This window comes from Nelumbo lutea, chromosome 5 (assembly GCF_056320005.1).
Source record: "Nelumbo lutea isolate HS-2025 chromosome 5, American lotus-T2T, whole genome shotgun sequence".
In the NCBI taxonomy this organism is placed as follows: domain Eukaryota; kingdom Viridiplantae; phylum Streptophyta; class Magnoliopsida; order Proteales; family Nelumbonaceae; genus Nelumbo; species Nelumbo lutea.
Genome location: NC_142688.1, coordinates 82,289,597 through 82,307,965, shown reverse-complemented (window position 1 = coordinate 82,307,965; position 18,369 = coordinate 82,289,597). Strand labels below are relative to the sequence as shown.

The 18,369-nt window shown below is 42.1% G+C and overlaps 1 long non-coding RNA gene across 1 annotated transcript; it reads right to left on the bottom strand.

Moving 5' to 3' along the window:
* Positions 1-14,106: 14,106 nt before the first annotated feature.
* LOC148853107 (uncharacterized) lies at positions 14,107-15,047 on the bottom strand. The gene is made up of 3 exons (XR_016099106.1): positions 14,627-15,047; positions 14,434-14,481; positions 14,107-14,215 (listed from the first exon to the last, which is right to left on the bottom strand). It is a non-coding gene; the product is annotated as an uncharacterized LOC148853107 (long non-coding RNA).
* Between the last annotated feature and the right edge of the window lie 3,322 nt (positions 15,048-18,369).

Here is an 18,369-nt window from a genome sequence, read left to right as displayed (position 1 = left end):
GCTATTTCCACCTTCCCAGGGACCTCATCTACTGTCTTCCCACCGGTAACTTTCCATGGGAGCATGGTCCCAATGAGATAGTCATCTACCAGGAGCAGCTCGAGGCTGGCCTGCGTCTCCCCCTGCACCCCCTGATAGTGGAGGTGCTAAAGCATTTTAACGTCACCATCGATCAGCTTCATCCCAACGCCATTCGGAACATGGTTGGGACGATATCCTTGTGTTGTGAATACTGCCTTCCCTTGAATCTTGACATTTTTTCTGCCATCCTTTGTATAAAGAATGCCACCCCCAAGGCTCCACCAGAGAGGCGTCTCTACTACTTCTCTTCCCATCGTGGCTATAAGCTCTTATACGAGCTTCCGAATGAAATTCCCGCCTAGAAGCGGGATTATTTTTTGGTTTGTAACCCTGAGGGGTGGCCCTTCCCTACTTCTTGGAGGGGCGCCATCCATGACTCCGTGGTCGAGCTGGACCTCGACACTCAAAAAACGATGCTGTCCTAGGTATCATCTGGCTTCCTCTATTCGGATAACTTGACTGAGGAGAAGCTCGTGCAGGCCGGCCTGAGCCCGGGTAGGTTGCCTCTTTAGGTCGCGTAGTACCTTATCACAATGTTGTATATACGCATACTTTGTTTTCACCAAACTGACATTTTACGTTTTCTTCTTGGCAGCCATCATGTCAAGTGTTGATTTGCACCGCCTTCTGTCAAGCAACCAGAGGCGCAAAGTAAAGAGGTCGTGCCCCGACTAGACTCCCCTCTCCGGGGGTACTGAGTTCGGGTCTGTCGAGCCGGGTTTCACCTCTCCACCTCTCGAAGTCCCGCCGCCTCCATCCAAAGGGGGTGCCAGCGGGGCCAGCCTCGAGGAGGGCGAGCTCCCACCGCAAGAGGTACCCCCTCCGGGGTCCTCTCGGTTGTTTCCCTATCCGCGGCTTCCAGTAGGGAACTGGGAAGGCATAAACGATTTCGTCGAGGCTTGCAGGAGGAGCCGGAGAGCGATCTACAATGAGGAAGTCGCTAAGTGGGGGGCGATGAAGCCTAGGGATCTTGCCATGCTCACTGCTTCTCACTGTATGGTGGTAAGTGGTCCTTCCATCTTTCTTTGCCCTCATTTCCTTTTTGTTGTCTTTTGACTCTTGTCTCCTGTTGGCAGGTAAACACCGCCATACACACCATGGCCCTTCAAATGCACATCCACTCCTGCGACGCTCATAACCAGAATGTCAACCTTCATAAGCTCTAGGGCGAGCTCGGCCGGACTCGGGGCGAGCTCCTTCACATTTGCAAGGGGAGCGAGTCCCAAGAGCTGCTCATCCGAGACCAGGAGGCGTAGATCGCCAGGCTCTCTGAAAAGAGCGGGCGTTAGAGGGAGGAGTCATCAAGGGTGTCAGCGGAGAGGGAGCTCCTTCACCAACATGTTCGAGATTTGGAGTCTACTCTGTTGGATCGAACTCGAAACTTTGACAATATGGTGGAGGTCGAGCGAGAGAAGGCAGTCTGAGACTTCACAGATTCCCAGGAATATCATGACCTCCTGGTAGAATATGGCTCGAGTTCATACCGCTCTGGGTTTAAGCTTTGTCGGTGGTTGGTCCGAAAGAAATTCTTCAGGCTCAACCTCAACAGCATCACCATGAAAGGTCTGTCTTCTGAGACGACGGAATAGGCGGAGGAAGAGGAGCCTGACTCTTCGGAGGACGAGGATGAGGAGGCGGATCCTTGAGGCTTTGGTGGTGTTTTTCTAGACTTCTGGGGGCTCCCGGGTGCCATAAACCCGGTCTTGAAAAGATCTTTTGTTGGAAGGTTGTGCCCTTTCACTCTGTTAGACTTTCCCGAGCTGTTTTAGCTCGGCTATAGCTTTATCATTTGCTATTTTTCTTTCTTTTCTCCTCTCTCTTTTTTTTTAAATGGTAATGAAGTTTCTTCTTTTTCCTTCCAAGTATGATGTGCTCTCTTTATTTTTGCCAATGCAATCTCAACACATGAGCTATTAGAGCTACCTACCCAAAGTAAGATTTCTCGATAGTCGTCATTCCAAACTATCCCTTAATCATTTAAGGCATCTCTATGGTGCATGGCGAAGTGATTACCATGTGTGCCCAAACTATACACTTGTCGATTATTCCTTAGTTCAACCAGTGCACTGAGACGAGCTATGTTTCGTGGGGTTTAAACCCGAGCTGTTTACGCCTCTAATATTTCATACTTTGCCTTCACCACTGAAGTGGCTAAGTCTTTCTTGATGCCGAGGTCTTAATTAGCTCAGTGTTTTAGCCCATAAGCTGGGGGGTGACTTATAGTCTGCCCTTGAAGCTTGCCCATGCTATGTAGGCGGTTGGGTCTTATTGTGCCGATGTCACGTTAGCTCGGCATTTCGGCCCTTAGGCTCTGGGAGTGACTCGTGGTCTACTCAGTTGTTATAGGTAATATCGTCTTAAGTTGACAATATTCCATGCCCGAGGTACTTGTTTCCCTTCGAGGGTCTCGAGCTCGTATGTTCCCTCCCCGAGCACACATTTCACTCGGTAAGGTCCTTCCCAATTAGACCCGAGCTTGCCAATGCCAGACTTAGGTACCATAACTTTACGGAGGATCTTGTCACCGACGCGGAGGTTGTGCTTCTTAACCTTGGCGTTATAGTACCGAGCTACTCTTTGCTGGTAAGCTGCAGTCCTTATGTACGCGAGGTCCCTTACTTTGTCAAGTAGATCGACGTTGGTACATAGCTCATCTTCATTTGTCTTGTCATTGTATGCTTCTAGTCGTAGCGTAGGTACTTCGATCTCTGCTTGGATAACTACTTCGGTGCCATAGGAGAGGTTGAAGGAAGTTTCTCCTGTGGTAGTTTTCTCCGTGGTTCGGTAAGCCCATAGAGCACTGGGTAGATCATCTGCCCACAATTTTTTAGGTTGATCCAAATGTGCCTTCAGTCCACGGAGGATGGCTCTGTTCGTGACCTCTGCTTGACCGTTTGCTTGAGGGTGTGCAACCGAGGTAAAATTATGTCGTATCCCCATATCTTGGCACTAGTTCTGGAATTTGATGTCCTCGAACTGCTTTCCATTGTTAGAAATTAGTACCCGAGGTAACCCTAAACGACACACAATATTCTTTCAAAAGAAGTTTTGGACGTTCTGGGCTGTGATTGTTACAAGAGGTTTAGCTTCTACCCACTTGGTAAAGTAATCCACTATTACTACTAAGAATTTCCTCTGGCCTGTCGCTAGCGGGAACGATCCAAGTATGTCGATGCCCCATTGTGCGAAAGGCCACGGGCTGGTGAGATACTTGAGGTTGGCAACGGGCTGATGGTGGATATTGGCATGCCTCTGGCATTTGTCACATTTTCTAACGAGCTTGATGGTGCCTGCTTTCATTATTGGCCAATAGTACCCCTTTCGTAGTGCTTTTTGGGCGAGGTCCCTGCCTCCCAAGTGTCCATTGCACAGACCCTCATGAGTGTCGCAGTGTACGAGCTCAGCTTCGGTAGGTCACAAGAAGCACAGGTAGGGGAGTGTATAGGGTCTTCAGTACAGCCGTCCGTCTATCATGACGTATTTGGCCTCCTGATGCTCTACCTTTCTGGCGGCATTGTGGTCTGTGGGGAGGGTCCCGTGTAGCAAGAAGCTCGTGAGTGGGTCAATCCAGCTTGGCTCTGCTTGAACGATGGGAGCGACCTCCTCTTTCCCCCCGAGAATGCTAGGTCGAGGCAGGTCCTCTATGTACACGGTCCTCATGGTGATGTCGCCGGCGCTGGCTAACTGGGACAGCATGTCGGCCTCAGTGTTCTCCGACCTCGGGATTTTCCTGATGAAGTGTGATTGGAAGTTGAGCAGAGCCACTCTTACTTTGGCTAAGTAGGCAATCATGGTCGGTTTGTGAGCTTCGTAATCTCCTGTGACTTGGTTGACTACGTGCTGGGAATCGCTGCAAATGACGATATGCTTGGCTCTTACTTCTTTGGCTAAAGCTAGCCCGGCTATCAAAGCTTCGTACTCCGCTTCATTGTTGGACGCTACAAACTCGAAGCGTAGTGCGTACTCCAGTTTTGTGCTACTCGGGCCGTGCAGAACTATTCCGGCTCCGCTGCCCTACTGGTTCGAGGAGCCATCTATGTGAAGGATCCAAGGCTCCTCATCCTAGTTTGCGCTTGGCCTAATTAGGAGATATCCTGCACTAGCTGCTACCTCATAGGGCCTGAACTCAGCTGGCCTGGGATCTCCGGGCTTGCCCGAACTAGGGGCCTCGTGCTCGACCGGCTTGGGGACTTTAGAGTTGAAAGTTCACTTCGCAATGAAATCTACTAAGGCTTGGGCCTTAATAGCAGTTTGCGGCTTGTATTGGAGTCCGGATTCACTGAGCTCAACGGCCCACTTCGTCAGTTGACTAGAGACCTCGGGCTTAAGTAAGACTTGCCTCAAAGGTTTGTCAGTGAGGATGATAATAGTATGAGCTTGGAAGTACGGGCGACGCTTTTGAGCTACGATGACCAGCGTGTTGGCTAGCTTCTCTATCTCTGGATATCTCGTCTCTGCTCCCTGCAACACTTTACTAACGTAGTAGATGGGTCATTGGACCCGATCTACTTCCTTTATCCGTACGGAGCTGACCACTTCGTCACTTGCCAAGAGGTACAATTCTAAAACATTGCCCTCTTTGGGCCAGGATAAGATGGGTACACTAGCGAGGTATTTCTTAAGCTCGTCAAACGCGAACTGGCAATCTTGGGTCCACTTGAACCCTTTGCTTTTAATTGCCTTAAAGAAAGGCAGACAGCGGTCCGCTGACTTGGACATAAAGCGGCTCAGGGCGGCTATGCGGAAATTCAACCTTTGGACCTCTTTCATCTTCTGGGGTGGTCTTATATCTACAATAGCCTTAACTTTATATGGGTTGGCCTCAATGCCGCACTGGTTGACGATGTACCCTAAGAATTTACCCGAGGTAACACCAAAGACACACTTGTTTGGATTTAACTTCATGTTAAATCGTCACAGAATTTGAAAGACAGAATGTAAGTCTTGTATTAATTCATGTGAGAATTGGGTTTTGACGACCATGTCATCTACATAACACTCTATTTTTCTGCCGATTAATGGTTCAAATAGTTTATTTACAAGCCTTTGAAAGGTTGCCCCAGCATTTTTCAATCCGAAGGGCATAACCTTGTAACAATATAGACCAAACTCTGTGATGAAGGTAGTATTTTCTTCGTCCGCCGGGTCCATCATGATCTGGTTATAACCCGAATAGGTGTCTAGGAAACTCAGCAACTTGTGCCCCGAGGTCGCATCAACTAAGTGGTCGATTCTGGGGAGGGGGAAGTAGTCTTTCAGTCAAGCCCGGTTCAGGTCGATGTAGTCGATGCACATGCGCCACTTGCCGTTAGCATTCTTTACTAGAATATGGTTGGCTACCTAGCTCGGGTAATGGACTTCTCTTATGAAGTCGGCTGCGAGGAGCTTCTCGGCATCCTCATCGACTATTTTCCATCGCTCTAGGGATAGGTTGCGTTTCTTCTGTCTAACGGGCCTAACTACAGGATCATTATTGAGTTTGTGAGTTATGAGATTAGGGTCTATGTCGGGCATCTCTGTCGTGGACCATGCAAAAACATCTAAATTTTGAAGTAAGAAACTTACTAGTTCGAATCGTAGGGCTCCTGGACTGAAACTCCGATCTGAAGTGTTTGAGTTGGGTTTTTTGCTGAAGCTGGAATAGCAACTATTTCTTCCGTAGGTGCAGCTCATTCTTCGCCTGGCTCCGTAGGTCACTCCAGTTCGAGATTGTTGGCCACCTTGGTCTTTCCCCTAAGGGCAGCAACATAGCACTTACGAGACTCAAGCTGGTCGCCCCATGCTACCCCTACTCTGAAGTCTGTAGGGAACTTCATTGCCAAATAATAAGTGGAATCCACCGCCCGTAGGGCATGGGTGATCGGCTTGCCTATTATGGCATTGTACGGGGAGGGGGTTGCGACCACTAAGAAGTCATGGTTGAGCCTTACTACGCTGGGCCATGCGCCAACTTCCATAGGTACTATTATTTTCCCCAGGGGCCTGACTTCTTCTCCGCTGAAGCCTACCAAGGGAGTATTCGCGGGCCTCAAGTCACTTCCTTGCAGCTGAAGTTGGTCGAACACGGCTTTGAAGAGGATATCTGCCAAGCTACCTGAGTTTACGAGGACATGCCTGACCTCAAAATCATTGATCCTTACTTTTATGACGAATGCGTCATCGTGGGGGTAGTGAACCCTACACGAATGGCCCTCTATGAAGAAGACCGGTTCCTCTGTCTTTGGCCGCTTTGGGGGATTCTGTTCTTCTTGGGCAGCTTCACAAACTGATGTTCGGGCTACTACTGAGGTACAACCCGCAACGATCGAGCCTCCAACTATCATGTGGATGGTGCCCCAAACTGGCCTCTCTTCCGGGGGCTGCCTCTGTGACTGCTCTGCCGGCCTATTGCTGGACTCAGGAACATCCTTACCGTGCTCCCCTTGTCGAGCTTTATTATTATTATTATTATTATTATTATTATTATTATTATTATTATTATTTTGTACAAAATTCCTTAGATATCCACGACGAATGAGTTCCTCTATCTCATCGCGGAGATTCTTACAGTTCTCGGTATTATGACTGTGGTCTCTGTGAAAGCTACAATATAAATTTTTATTCCTTTCATTAGGATTCCCCCTCAGTCGAGGTGGTCACTTCACATATGAGGCATCCTTGATTGCCATCAAGATTTTGGCCCGCTTAGCATTCAGTGGGGTGTAGTTAATTTGGTCTGCTACAAGGGCTCGGAATGGCTGACTCGGCTTTGCCCCTCGAGCTAAGTCCTTCTTCTTTCGGCTGTCTCCTTGGTTGGAAGGTTCCCCTTCTCTCTTTCTCTTTTCGGGTGCGCTTTCGCCCTTCTGGTTGATCTCCTCTTTTGTGGCTATGAACCTGTCTGCGAGCTTGAGGAATTCAGTTATGGTCGCCGGCTGGTTGACAACCATGTGCCACTTGAATTCCTTGTGCTTTACGCCCTTCTTGGCTACTACAAGGTGCACTGCGGGGTCTAGGCGCAGTATCTGCATGCATGCATCGTTGAACCGCTTGATATAGCCCTGGATGGATTCTCCCTCTCTCTGGACTATAGTAAGAAGGCTTTCCTCAGTTCGCGGACACCGCTTGTTGGTGACGAAGTGGGACGTAAAGGCTTGCGCGAACTGTGCCCAGCTTCTTATCGATCCGGGTGCAAGGTTCCGATACCATGTGCGGGCTGCTCCTCTGAAAGTGGTGGAGAAGGCTACGCACATGCAAGACTCACTGGCCCTTGCTAGGTGCACCTGTGACTGGAAAGCATCTACATGATCATTCGGGTCAAACGACCCATCATACTTGTCGAGGGGGGGAGAGCTTGAAGTCCTTGGGCATTGGAACGGCCAGGAGCTCGGGAGACAAGGGGATGGAACATAGAGGAGGGGAGCTTTTACTTCACTCGAGCTAACCTCTTCCCTACCTCTGAGTTCGGGCAGGCTGTGGGTGGCAGTTCGACGAGCTCGGCGATGACATCTTTGCTTCTTGGTGGGCTCCGCATTGGTGCTGTTCACCTCCGTACTGTTAGGGATAGTTTGCGCAAGAAGCAACTCGGATTGTTGGTGATGGCTGCGGATAGAGGGGTTCTGCTTAGAGTCCGCAGCTAGGATCTTGAACCAGTTCTCCAAAAGCGGAGCTTCAAACTTCGATTGCTGGGGTGATGTAGACCTAGCGAGTTGGGATCCTCCCGACTTGACTGTCTGCGGCGAGACTGGAGTGGCTGGTCTTTCCTTTCTACCGCGGGAGGAGGCCTGGCCCTTAGGGGGGTTCTGGTAAGCCTCTTTTGGGCGAGAAGGGCGCTCATCTTGGCGGCGAGGCCTAGCTTGTCACGTGGCCGGGTGCCGAGGAGGGAGCTGAGGGAACTGCTACTGATAGTGATATTGAGAGACTTAGTGTAGCACCTGCTACTGGTATTGCTGAAATTGCTAAAACTACTGCATCTGGGTTTGCATGGCCCGCATGGACTGCACCAGGTTGTCGAGCTGGCTCTAGCTTGTCATCGGAGGCACGATGGAAGGCTCAGTGAAGGTCATCCCGACTGAAAAAGGTAGAGGGACGCTCAAAGGTGCCGTTACTTGTGGTATGTTCGGGCTGGGGACTCCGTCCGCGGAGAGGGGAATAGTGAACTGCCCAATGCAGACCACGGGAACCTGGAGTTGTTCCCTAGTGATGTCCATCTCCATGCTACGTCCGACATTATCTGAAGAAGCCATGGGTGCTAAGTCTTAAAAGGTAGTTGCAGAAACTAAGGGGAGGCCTTTTGAAGTCTATCCCACAGACGACGCCAAATGATGCTACACGTTTCGGGCACTCCTAGCTGGCTGGGGACTGGCTCCTTGCTGGCAACGGACGACACTTGAGAAGATGGAAAAGAAGGATTCCCGGGGGTTTACCCGGTGGGAATACTCCGATGCTTAAGTCAGAACGCAGGGGAAAGAGAAAAGAAGAGTGTAGGTCGCGCTTTATCACTGTGCTCGAGAGAGTAGCTCGCTAGCAAAGATGTACTCCGTTAAAGTATGAGAGTGCAAAAGTATTCAAAAGTCTGAAGATCCTTTTCCCTTCTGCCTTAAGGGCTTTTATAGGGGCATTCTTGTTAGATCGGGTGTAACCGCCAATGGGCCCCTGCCATAGCCGTTAACTGCTAGGGCTGCGCAGGTGGCCGTTGCAGCGTACCCCTTGCTTGGATGGGTGACAGGTCTCCAAAGGGCAGGCACGCCTCCGCTTGCTGAGAGATGTGGGCGCAGACTATTGAAAGGACGGGGACTGCACCATAAGTCAAGGGACGTGGCATAGTTTGATCAGTACGGTTTGTTAGATAGAAGCTTCCTGAGAAACACCCGTGCCACTCACTTGCAAGCTATTTTGTAGCAAGCTTAGGAATACTTCAGGGTTACCCTTCTAATGACTTATCTGCTTGGGGACTTGAGTGAGCTAGTTTCCTAAGCTCGCGAGCTGAGGTAGCCTTGGAATATCCCCTTCGGGGTAGCTCGGGGAATCCGAAGCTTGTGTTGTAGCAAGCTCCTCTTTCAGTGAGCTACGATATAGCAAGCTGCTTTATAAGACCGTTACTTAGCCGTTACCAGGCTATGATGCTGAGCTGTTACTCATGCTGAGTCAGGTCCACGTGTCATCGTTTCGTAGGTCGGACCAAATCATCCTCCATCAGTATTCATGCATACAATTGGAATATAGTGATGAGTTAGAAAAATAAGAGTTGGATATTCCATTTTACATAATTGAGGAATATTCTTAGATCTAGATGAGAAGTAAAAGCATCAACTCCTAGTAGCCATTTGCCTTTTGTTAATTTTTAGATTTAATGGTTTTCACAATATGTAAAGCAAAAAACTTTTGAATGGAAAGCACTTCAGAATATTACAAATTTGAAACTTAAGAAAGAACTCTGATGGATTGATAACAAACTTAATGGCCTCAAATAAGAAACTTTGGAAAAACATTAGTTGTATTTTCTAACATGTGACAAAGCAAGAAAAAAATGAAGGGGATATTGTATTTCAAAATATAAAACTCACCCATTGAATATCTTCATCGATTTGCAAACTCTCTACATCCTTGTCAAGGAAGTTGGCTTTACGCCAATCACAAAATCCTGGTTGTCTTAGGAGCCAATTCTCTATCGATACCTTTTTGAGAAAGAAAAACACCCCCTAAGATGAAAAGAGCTCTGCAGCAATCTTCTATCGGTTAAGCAGTGGTCCAAAGCCATTGTAATGGTATCAATAGCCTCTTCTCTATATATACCATATTTTTGGGGCTCTACCTACAACAGGATGGTTTCAGTCTTTTGACATTTTTGCATTTTAATAAGTATAGCAAACTCCATGTAGTTTAAGTAAGAAATATTAAGTCATGCATTCTTTTAGTAATCTAAAAAGGATAGCAATCATTTACTTTGTCCTTGTAGGAAAATAATGGAGTCAATCCATCCATAATATCTTCATCTAAAAATACTAGCGAAGGGGACCCTACGTTGCAGGGGCTTGCTCATAAACTATCAGGTTCGAGCTCAATTCGAATTAGAGACTTGAGTTCGAGCTCGGCTCTAGTCAAAAGCTCAGAAGTTCGAGCTCGGCTACCCTTAATTGCCAAGGTGCCAAACCACGGTCTCCCTTAGCTGCTGAAGTGTCGAGCTGAGGTTTCCCTAGCAGGCGAGGTGTCGAGCTGAGGTCTCTCTTAGTTGACACAGTGCCGAGCTAAGGTCTCCCTCAGCTATCGAGATGTTGAGTCGAGATCTCCCTCAATGACCGAGGTGCCGAGCCAAGGTGGCACCCTATGCACACACTCGATTAGGGTCATTAGACCTTTGATTGTAGGTCTCCCTAGCAGTTAAGGTGTCGAGCCAACGTCTCCCTCAGCTACTGAAGTGTCGAGTTGAGGTTTCCTTAGCAGGCGAGGTGTCGAGTTGAGGTCTCCCTTAGTTGATGAGGTGCTGAACTGAGATCTCCCTCAATTATCAAGGTGCTAAGCCGATGTCTCCCTTAGTAGTCGAGGTGTCATCTAGCTTGAACTCGGCTTGGCTCGAGATCGACTACCTTTGATTGCAGGTTCCCTAACAGCCGAGATGCCAAGCTATGGTCTCCCTCAGTTGAGAGAGAGTGGCATTCTTGTAATTTATAAGGAGAGAGAGAGATAGAAAGAGAGAGTTGATAAGAGAGAGAATGGCATTCTTATAATTTGTAAGGAAAAAGAGAAAGAATTAGTAGGAGAGAGTGGCATTCTTGTAATTTGTAAGGAAAAAAACAAAAGATAGTGGCATTCTTATAGTTTATAAGAAAAAAAGAGAGAGTTGGTAGGAAAGAAATTGGCATTCTTGTAATTTGAAAAAAAGAAAAGCAAAAGGGAGAGAGTTGGTAGAGAGTGGCATTCTTGTAAAAAAAGCAAAATTTACTGTTAGATTCCATTTCTTATCTTCTCAAACCTTCTTTCATACACATTCCAACTTAATGTATTTGTATTGATTTTAAGCCTTTTACTTCAATCCGTTCAAACAATATAAATAAAAAATAGACTTCACTTGTAGTCATCATCCTCATCATCCATGTCATATCCCAACTATACGGGATCGGCTCATATCCCATGTCTTTAACATGATACCAAGAAATTCCCTTTACTTCATTAATACTAAAGAAATTTCTCATCTTTCTACTTGGAACTGGTGCATCTCAAAAGCCCTATGGGGGAGGGGCACTGGTTAAAATGATCGTCGATTTTTATTTTTTATTTTTTTGAAAAAAAAGTTGACTTTATTCATAAAAAAGAGAGTTATGTACATAGAGATCAAACACTCATAGAGTTAGTTATATAGGCTGAAAGCTATCACCGAATAAATAATCCCTGTAAGCATCAGATTTAGCTAGACAACCAGCTTTAAAGTTTAGTTCCCTCATAACCCAGCCCAAGTGTGCATGCAAGTAGGAGAGGACGTCTCTTGCTTCAGCCAAGTAGTGAGCTAAGGCCCAAGGCTCACTATCAAGATTTGTTAGCCAATTAATGGTGGTGAAATTTCTTCTCAGTAGTATGACGTTATTACTATCTCTATTTCTGTACTAGGGCCAAACATGTAGTGTTTTTGTTTTTCTTTTATGCTTTCTTGTAGGTGTTGACCGAGGCTAACCTCTCCACAGCGTGTAAGATTCCTCATGTACTTTTTAATTAATAAACCAAATAAGTCAGTTATATTCATAAAAAAAAAATTAAATCTATCAGTTACTATAGAACTCAATCTTGTCACAGTCCATATGCTAGTTGTCTTTAAATGCATTCAATGTACCTAACTGCATCCTCCCATCCTACTGGTCCAGAATACTAGATGGCCCTAAGCTATCTAGGAACATCCATCAAAATTCACTTTGTGGGATTCTAAAACAAGGGTTATCTAATGCTCAATGGAAATGTCACTAGATATTGACAAATATTAATTAGTCATTGCCATAGCTATAAAACTCTACTAGTGCAGCTGTAGAGTAATGTATTCTTGAGACAAAAGATTTGTCTCTAAATGAAACAAAGTGCCATATAACCTAAATGGTATCCTCAATTTCCAAATAAAGCAAAGAGCAACTCAGATACATGAGGTCAGGTAAATGAAGAAATACGCAGATATAGATGTCCAAATATTAGGAAGGCTAGATAGTAGATATAGTAGTAGCTATTAATCATGCTTTTATTAAAAAATGATAATATGATCCTGGGGATCATTTTTTTACAAGGTAAATTTATTAAATAGAGAACCAAAATACAGCAGTAGTCAACCCACGAAAGGCATCAGCCTTTACAGACACCAAACTGATTGTGTTCTCAAAAAATGAAATGCATTCACTTGATTATAAGCTGGATTGATAGCAATCCAGGAAGAAAGTTTGCCAACTACACAATGCACAATCTCTTCATGGCTCTTGTTTTTGTTGCAAGACACTCTGTTATTTCTCTCAGTCCAGATGGTTCAAAGAACAGTTGCAGGGATTGTCTTCCACACCACAGTTCTTCTTTCCTTCAAACCTCTTATTTTCCAATAGCTAAATAACTCTTTGACACTTCTCGGCATGACCTAATTGAGTCCTATTGCCTTGAAAAATGAGCCCATACTTGGGCTGCTATAGGACAATGCAGACACAAGATGATTAGTGGATTCTGGATGTACTTCATATAACCCACAAAAGATATCAGAGATCTGTACCCCTCTCCTCACTCGGCTCATTTTGGACAGGCATTTGTTAATGGCCATAGTCCAAACTAGAAAATTAACTTTAGAAGGACTAATAGGTTTCCAAATCTTCTTATTTGGAAATTTCTTAACACCTGAATTGCTTAACTTGAGAGCCAAAGAGTTAACTCAAAAACACCCATTCTTGCTCCATTTCCAAATCCACTCATCGTTTGAGTTGATGTCAATAGTCTGAATTGACGTGAATATGATCTTGGGGATCATATTCAAATGCTGGCCTAAATGGTAAGCAGATATAGATGTCCATTTTTCCTTTGAAAAGTCTTTTTTTTTTTTTACTTTTCATAAGGTAAATGAAGAAACATGCAACTTGGTAATGCTATTTGAAGAAAATCATTTAGAAACCAATCACGCTTACAATGATTCAAGTGTACTAGAATGTAAGATTATGAAATTAGTCATCCCCCATATGTATAACCTTTCCATCTTGTTCACGTTTGGAAAATAACCCCCTTGATATGAGTTGTCTACTTCTCTGGTTTTGCAATTAATTTGGTCAAACCAATAGCCAAATTAACATTATCTATACTCAATGTGTTGTTTTCATCATCCAGATTTTATCACCTTCCTCCACATCTGTAGCATTGGCATTAATTGTTAGGCACTATAGCTAGATAGTTGCATCTCTTCAACAGTTGTTGGATGCCTAGGAATGGTGTTCAATTTAGGGAAGTTGGAAAAATACAACTTGACAGGGTAAGGGAATAGATGAAATGTGACCTAGGTTCTGGATAGATACAAAATATCTAAAGCTTTCAAATGAAACAAAGTTGCACCTATAGGCTATAAATGTAACCCTCAACTTCCACAATGCAAAGTTTCGTTAGTTTCTCATGCAATTATATTATAGGGCAAAACATAGACTCAACCAAGAAAATAAATCAATTCAAATTAGGTGTTATTCTGTACAAGTGCTATTTAAGAAAAATATAAGAGCCTCTATTCCCTCATTCATGTATTGGTTGGTGTTATTTTCTTTGGTAAGTGATGTAACAGTTAGAAAGCATCAACATGGAAATGACAAAATCTATACCCCTGATGATAGAGCATCAATGTTGTTTGAATTAAATCGAACTCAACCATAGTCAACACCATTGCTATCAAGTAGATTTTAAAATCCAAAAAAGATATGTTGCCTAAGAACTCCTGTGCAAGGATATACAAATAAATCCTAGCAAATATTCATAAACAATATGAGAATGCAAATGAATTTCAAACAAATAGGGAATAATAACTAGATGACCCACGCAAAGAGAAGTAGAGATAGAACATAAGGCAAGTCCAGTCTCAACCTTGTTCTTGGCTTTAGCACTTCTTTTACAAAGCTAAGAAGAATGTGCATATGACTATCTTGAAAATGTTTAGAAATGCATTTGAAATCTGCATAGAAACATAAAGGTAAAAGAATAGGTTCTTTTAGTAAAAGGGCCAACAGAGTCTACAATCAAATTCTAGTGCTATAACAATTTATGGGAATGGAGGTATTTAATTAGTGCAATAAAACTAGATTAAGCATTAGATAAAAATTATGATGAAGTACCATAGCAACCAATATAGATACATAATAACGAAATGGTAGATACTACATGCAACCTTACCCCTACAAATACACAAAGAGGTTGTTTCCAAGATCTGAACCCTGTCACCTAGATCATAATGGACCAAAAGAAAGGAACATGGAAAGATGATAAGTATATATAAAAGAATAATGCTTCTACATTAAATGATATCGAACTATCAAACTGAAAATGATTGTTTGACATGTATTATGCATATTTTACAAGTTCATACCATAGCTAGGTTCCAGTCCCTCTTCACCCAGTAACCTGGTAATGGTTCAAACTACCCACAAAAGGCTATATTCCAAGTAGCATGTTAAATTAGACAAACAAGCGTAAAGTGTGAACAACAATTAATGAAGATTGAACAAGACTTCAGAATTGATTATTGTCTTAAAATATAAGAAAGCCAAAAAAAGTAACCAAAATAGTATGCTTAAAGCCTTAAACACCTGCACAATTTGTCAAATGAGAGCATATTTTTGTCTAAACATCACCGAATGTTAACATTAAACTATTAGCCTATTAAGAACAATATAAATAAATATTCTAGCTTCAAATCCCATGTAAACAAAAGAATATATAAAGTGATGTTTCAATGTACAAAACTAGTTTTATAACTTTTATGTGATGTTTGTTCTTACAATGCCTCCAAAAGAAACACAATTCTAATATGATGTCACAACTGCAAATAAACCTAGGATTTTAGGATTTTGGCTTTTGGAAAGAAGGAAATTTGAAATCATCATCAAACCTTTTTTCTCTAAATAAAGGCTATTACTAGTGCTGTATTTTTCCATACATCTAAGAATTTCCTTAGCCTTATAAATTAGCTTCCTACTACCGCATATGTTATGCCCTTAGAGTGCCTAATCAAAATATAGGGAACAAAAGTATTGCAATTCAAAAGTCTTTTTTTTTTTTTGTTTCTAACTAACATTGCATGAGCATTTTTTAAGTTGATTCACAAAACAAGTTTTATAACTATCATTCTAACTATGTATTAAATTCATTGACAGAAGAATTTAATTGAAGCTATGGAAAGTTTGAACAAAGAAGATAAAAAGGTGGAGACTTTTGAAAATGAAGACAATACAATGATATGAATGTGCTACTAAGATTTTATTCATTTATAGTTTTGATTACAATAAATCATATGCTTGCATATTTGTTATAGTTGGTAGAAATATTGCAAGTCTTAGAGAACTTGAAGAAGCGTGTTGATGGTTTAAGAGAAAATTTATTAGATAAATTGAAATTGGTTTATTAAGAGAAGACTCCCCAAGCAAGCATCTCATCCAAGAGTTCCATAAAAGGTGTTACAAAAGATGAGGTAAATTTGGTTGTACTTATAATGTTTTATTTCCTATAATTTCAATGATGCAAAATAGCTTGTTATGGTGTCTTTCAGGGATCAAATGGTTACATTTTAAAATATCTAGTGAATCACGTTGAAGCATTAGCAAGACAAATACATGAAATATATAAAGTGATTGAGTTGAATCTTAAAGAATTAATGAATATGATAGCTTCAAGACATGATGATACCAGATAAATGAACCATATCATTCCACAACTTAATACTTTTTAAAGGGAAATTGCACCAACCTCATCTTCTTCAAGTCTTTTAGAACCATTCTCTTCTAGCATCATAAAATTTTAATTCACTATCTTACTTGTAGTTTTTTTTTTTTGCTTTGTTGGCAAGACTTCAAGGGCCAAAAGAAAGCAAAATTAAGAGTTGTGTATTTCATTCTTCTAATTTCCCTAAATTGACAACAAAAGAAAATAATGTAATTAAGAAGATTTTTTTTTTATGATAATGTTGATATGGAATAAGTAATTCTATATCCATTAGTAACATATTTTAGTAATCATGATGCATTTAGATATTAGTAGAATAGATTTTTTTTTTTGCAAGAAAACAATACTTATTTATGATGGGATTATTTGCCTTAAAAGTGAAATGTTGTCTATGATGGATAATGGATGGGTGGAAAGTGGTGTAGGTAGTATTTAATAAATGGCTACACTTTTTCACTTATAATGATTTCTGACTAATAACTAATTAATGTTTATTGGTAGGTCATAGATGCTTTTTGCAAGCGATTGAACATTGTACAATCCACAAATGGGTCAGTAAAACATCATTACTTTTCAATTATGTTTTCGGTGAGTGTATATTATGCAAACAATTATTTTTAAGTATATACATTTGATGTTTGTAACCATCTGCATTTTGCTTATTACATGTGTTATTAACCATTACTATTTCATTGAACTAGTGACAGTTTAAGAAAATCACTAACAACTTGAAAACATACAACTCTTCTAATGATATAGTGATGCTTTCCATCCCCATATTGATATACATTTGTTTTGAATAAAAGAAACTTACAACTTATCAATTTACTCATAAACTTCTATTAAACTATATAATTTTATGAAAAATATGAATTACATTCCAAGTGTTTTTTTCCTTCATGGGGCTACACAATGGGGGTAACCCATCCCCCATCCCCTTAAACCCCTAACATCCAACCCAATGTATAACATTTTCAAAAATGCCTTCATAATAAACAATAAACATATAAGACTTTGATCCAATGTCTCCTGATAGCTATATATATATAACCCTAGCAAACGCACTAGTTATCAAGTAGTATAATAATATCGTTTCCACGAGGATTTAACAAAACAAGTATTAGAACCACCATCTTCCCTAATTATTTTGGACAATCGAAATTCAGATTTGAACAAGAACTACTAAAAATAAACACTAGAAAGAGAAAATAGAAACAAAGGTGATCACTAACCAAATATGCAATGGATGAAATCGCTAGGACTTTTGGTCCACCTAACCAATGTAATGAATATTGATGGGTTTGACTAACCAAAATTATTTGTCATTCTCATAAGCTGAGTTCTTCCTAATTTTATTTAATATTCTCTCTCGAGATATACTAAACTTACGCCCATCAGGTAACCCTTTGATCTCTCGAGTAGAGCTCTCAAGATGGAAGTGCATTGAGTCCAAGAAAAACCATTAAATTCAGATGAATCATGTATATATATCTCTATATATCATTCAATTCACACTATGAATTATTCAATCGATTATGTGAATTCCTCTCTCGATTCATTCACATAACACAAATCAATTAAGAGGTGGCCAAGCTCTTAATTGCATTAAGCACAATAATTTATAGACTATATGGTAATCACAATCTTTGATAAATCACAGAGATAAAAATATATTCATTAACATGGTTAGGCTTTCCATAGTCATAGCAAGAAACAAATTAGTTCATGATAAAAGAATTAAAGCAAACAAAGGGAAAGAAAGAACTCTTGAATTCGCCCATGGTGCTGAGATATCCTCTTCTTGCTGCCACCTTCTTCTTGAAGTTTCTTGAATTCTTGATCACCTTCCCTCAATTTCTTGATTTGCTTCTCCTTTCTTGACTGATTTCTCCTTTGCTTCTCGATTCCCTCCAGAGATTGAGTGATGCCTCCAGCTAGTCCACCTTCTCCTTTATATAGCTTAAAGGGGAGGTGATGGTCTCCTACTTCCTCTTGAAGTTTATCTTACAAGAATAGAAAGTCTTATTCTAATCTTACTCTTATCTCTTTATCTATTGAACTCAATTCCCTTATCTTTCTAAGATTACATCAAGAATTTAGATCTAGAAGGACTTTTCTCAGTTTCTTGTTCTTGGATTCGTATTAGACCTCCTCTGCGAATTGGGCTTCAGCCAGGCTTTTTTGCAAGTTGGGCTTCAGCTGCGGATTGGGCCTTCCTACAAATTTTTCCCGACTTCGGGCCCAGATTTGACTTTGATGCAGGCCGAATCTGCAAAATCCAAAAACGTGAAAGTTGTGAATTTTTCTCTTATCTTTCCAGTGGGTCTTGAATCAGTCCAATCTGAATTCGGATATGCAAGTTAGGCCCAGATTACTGAACAATGTCAAAAC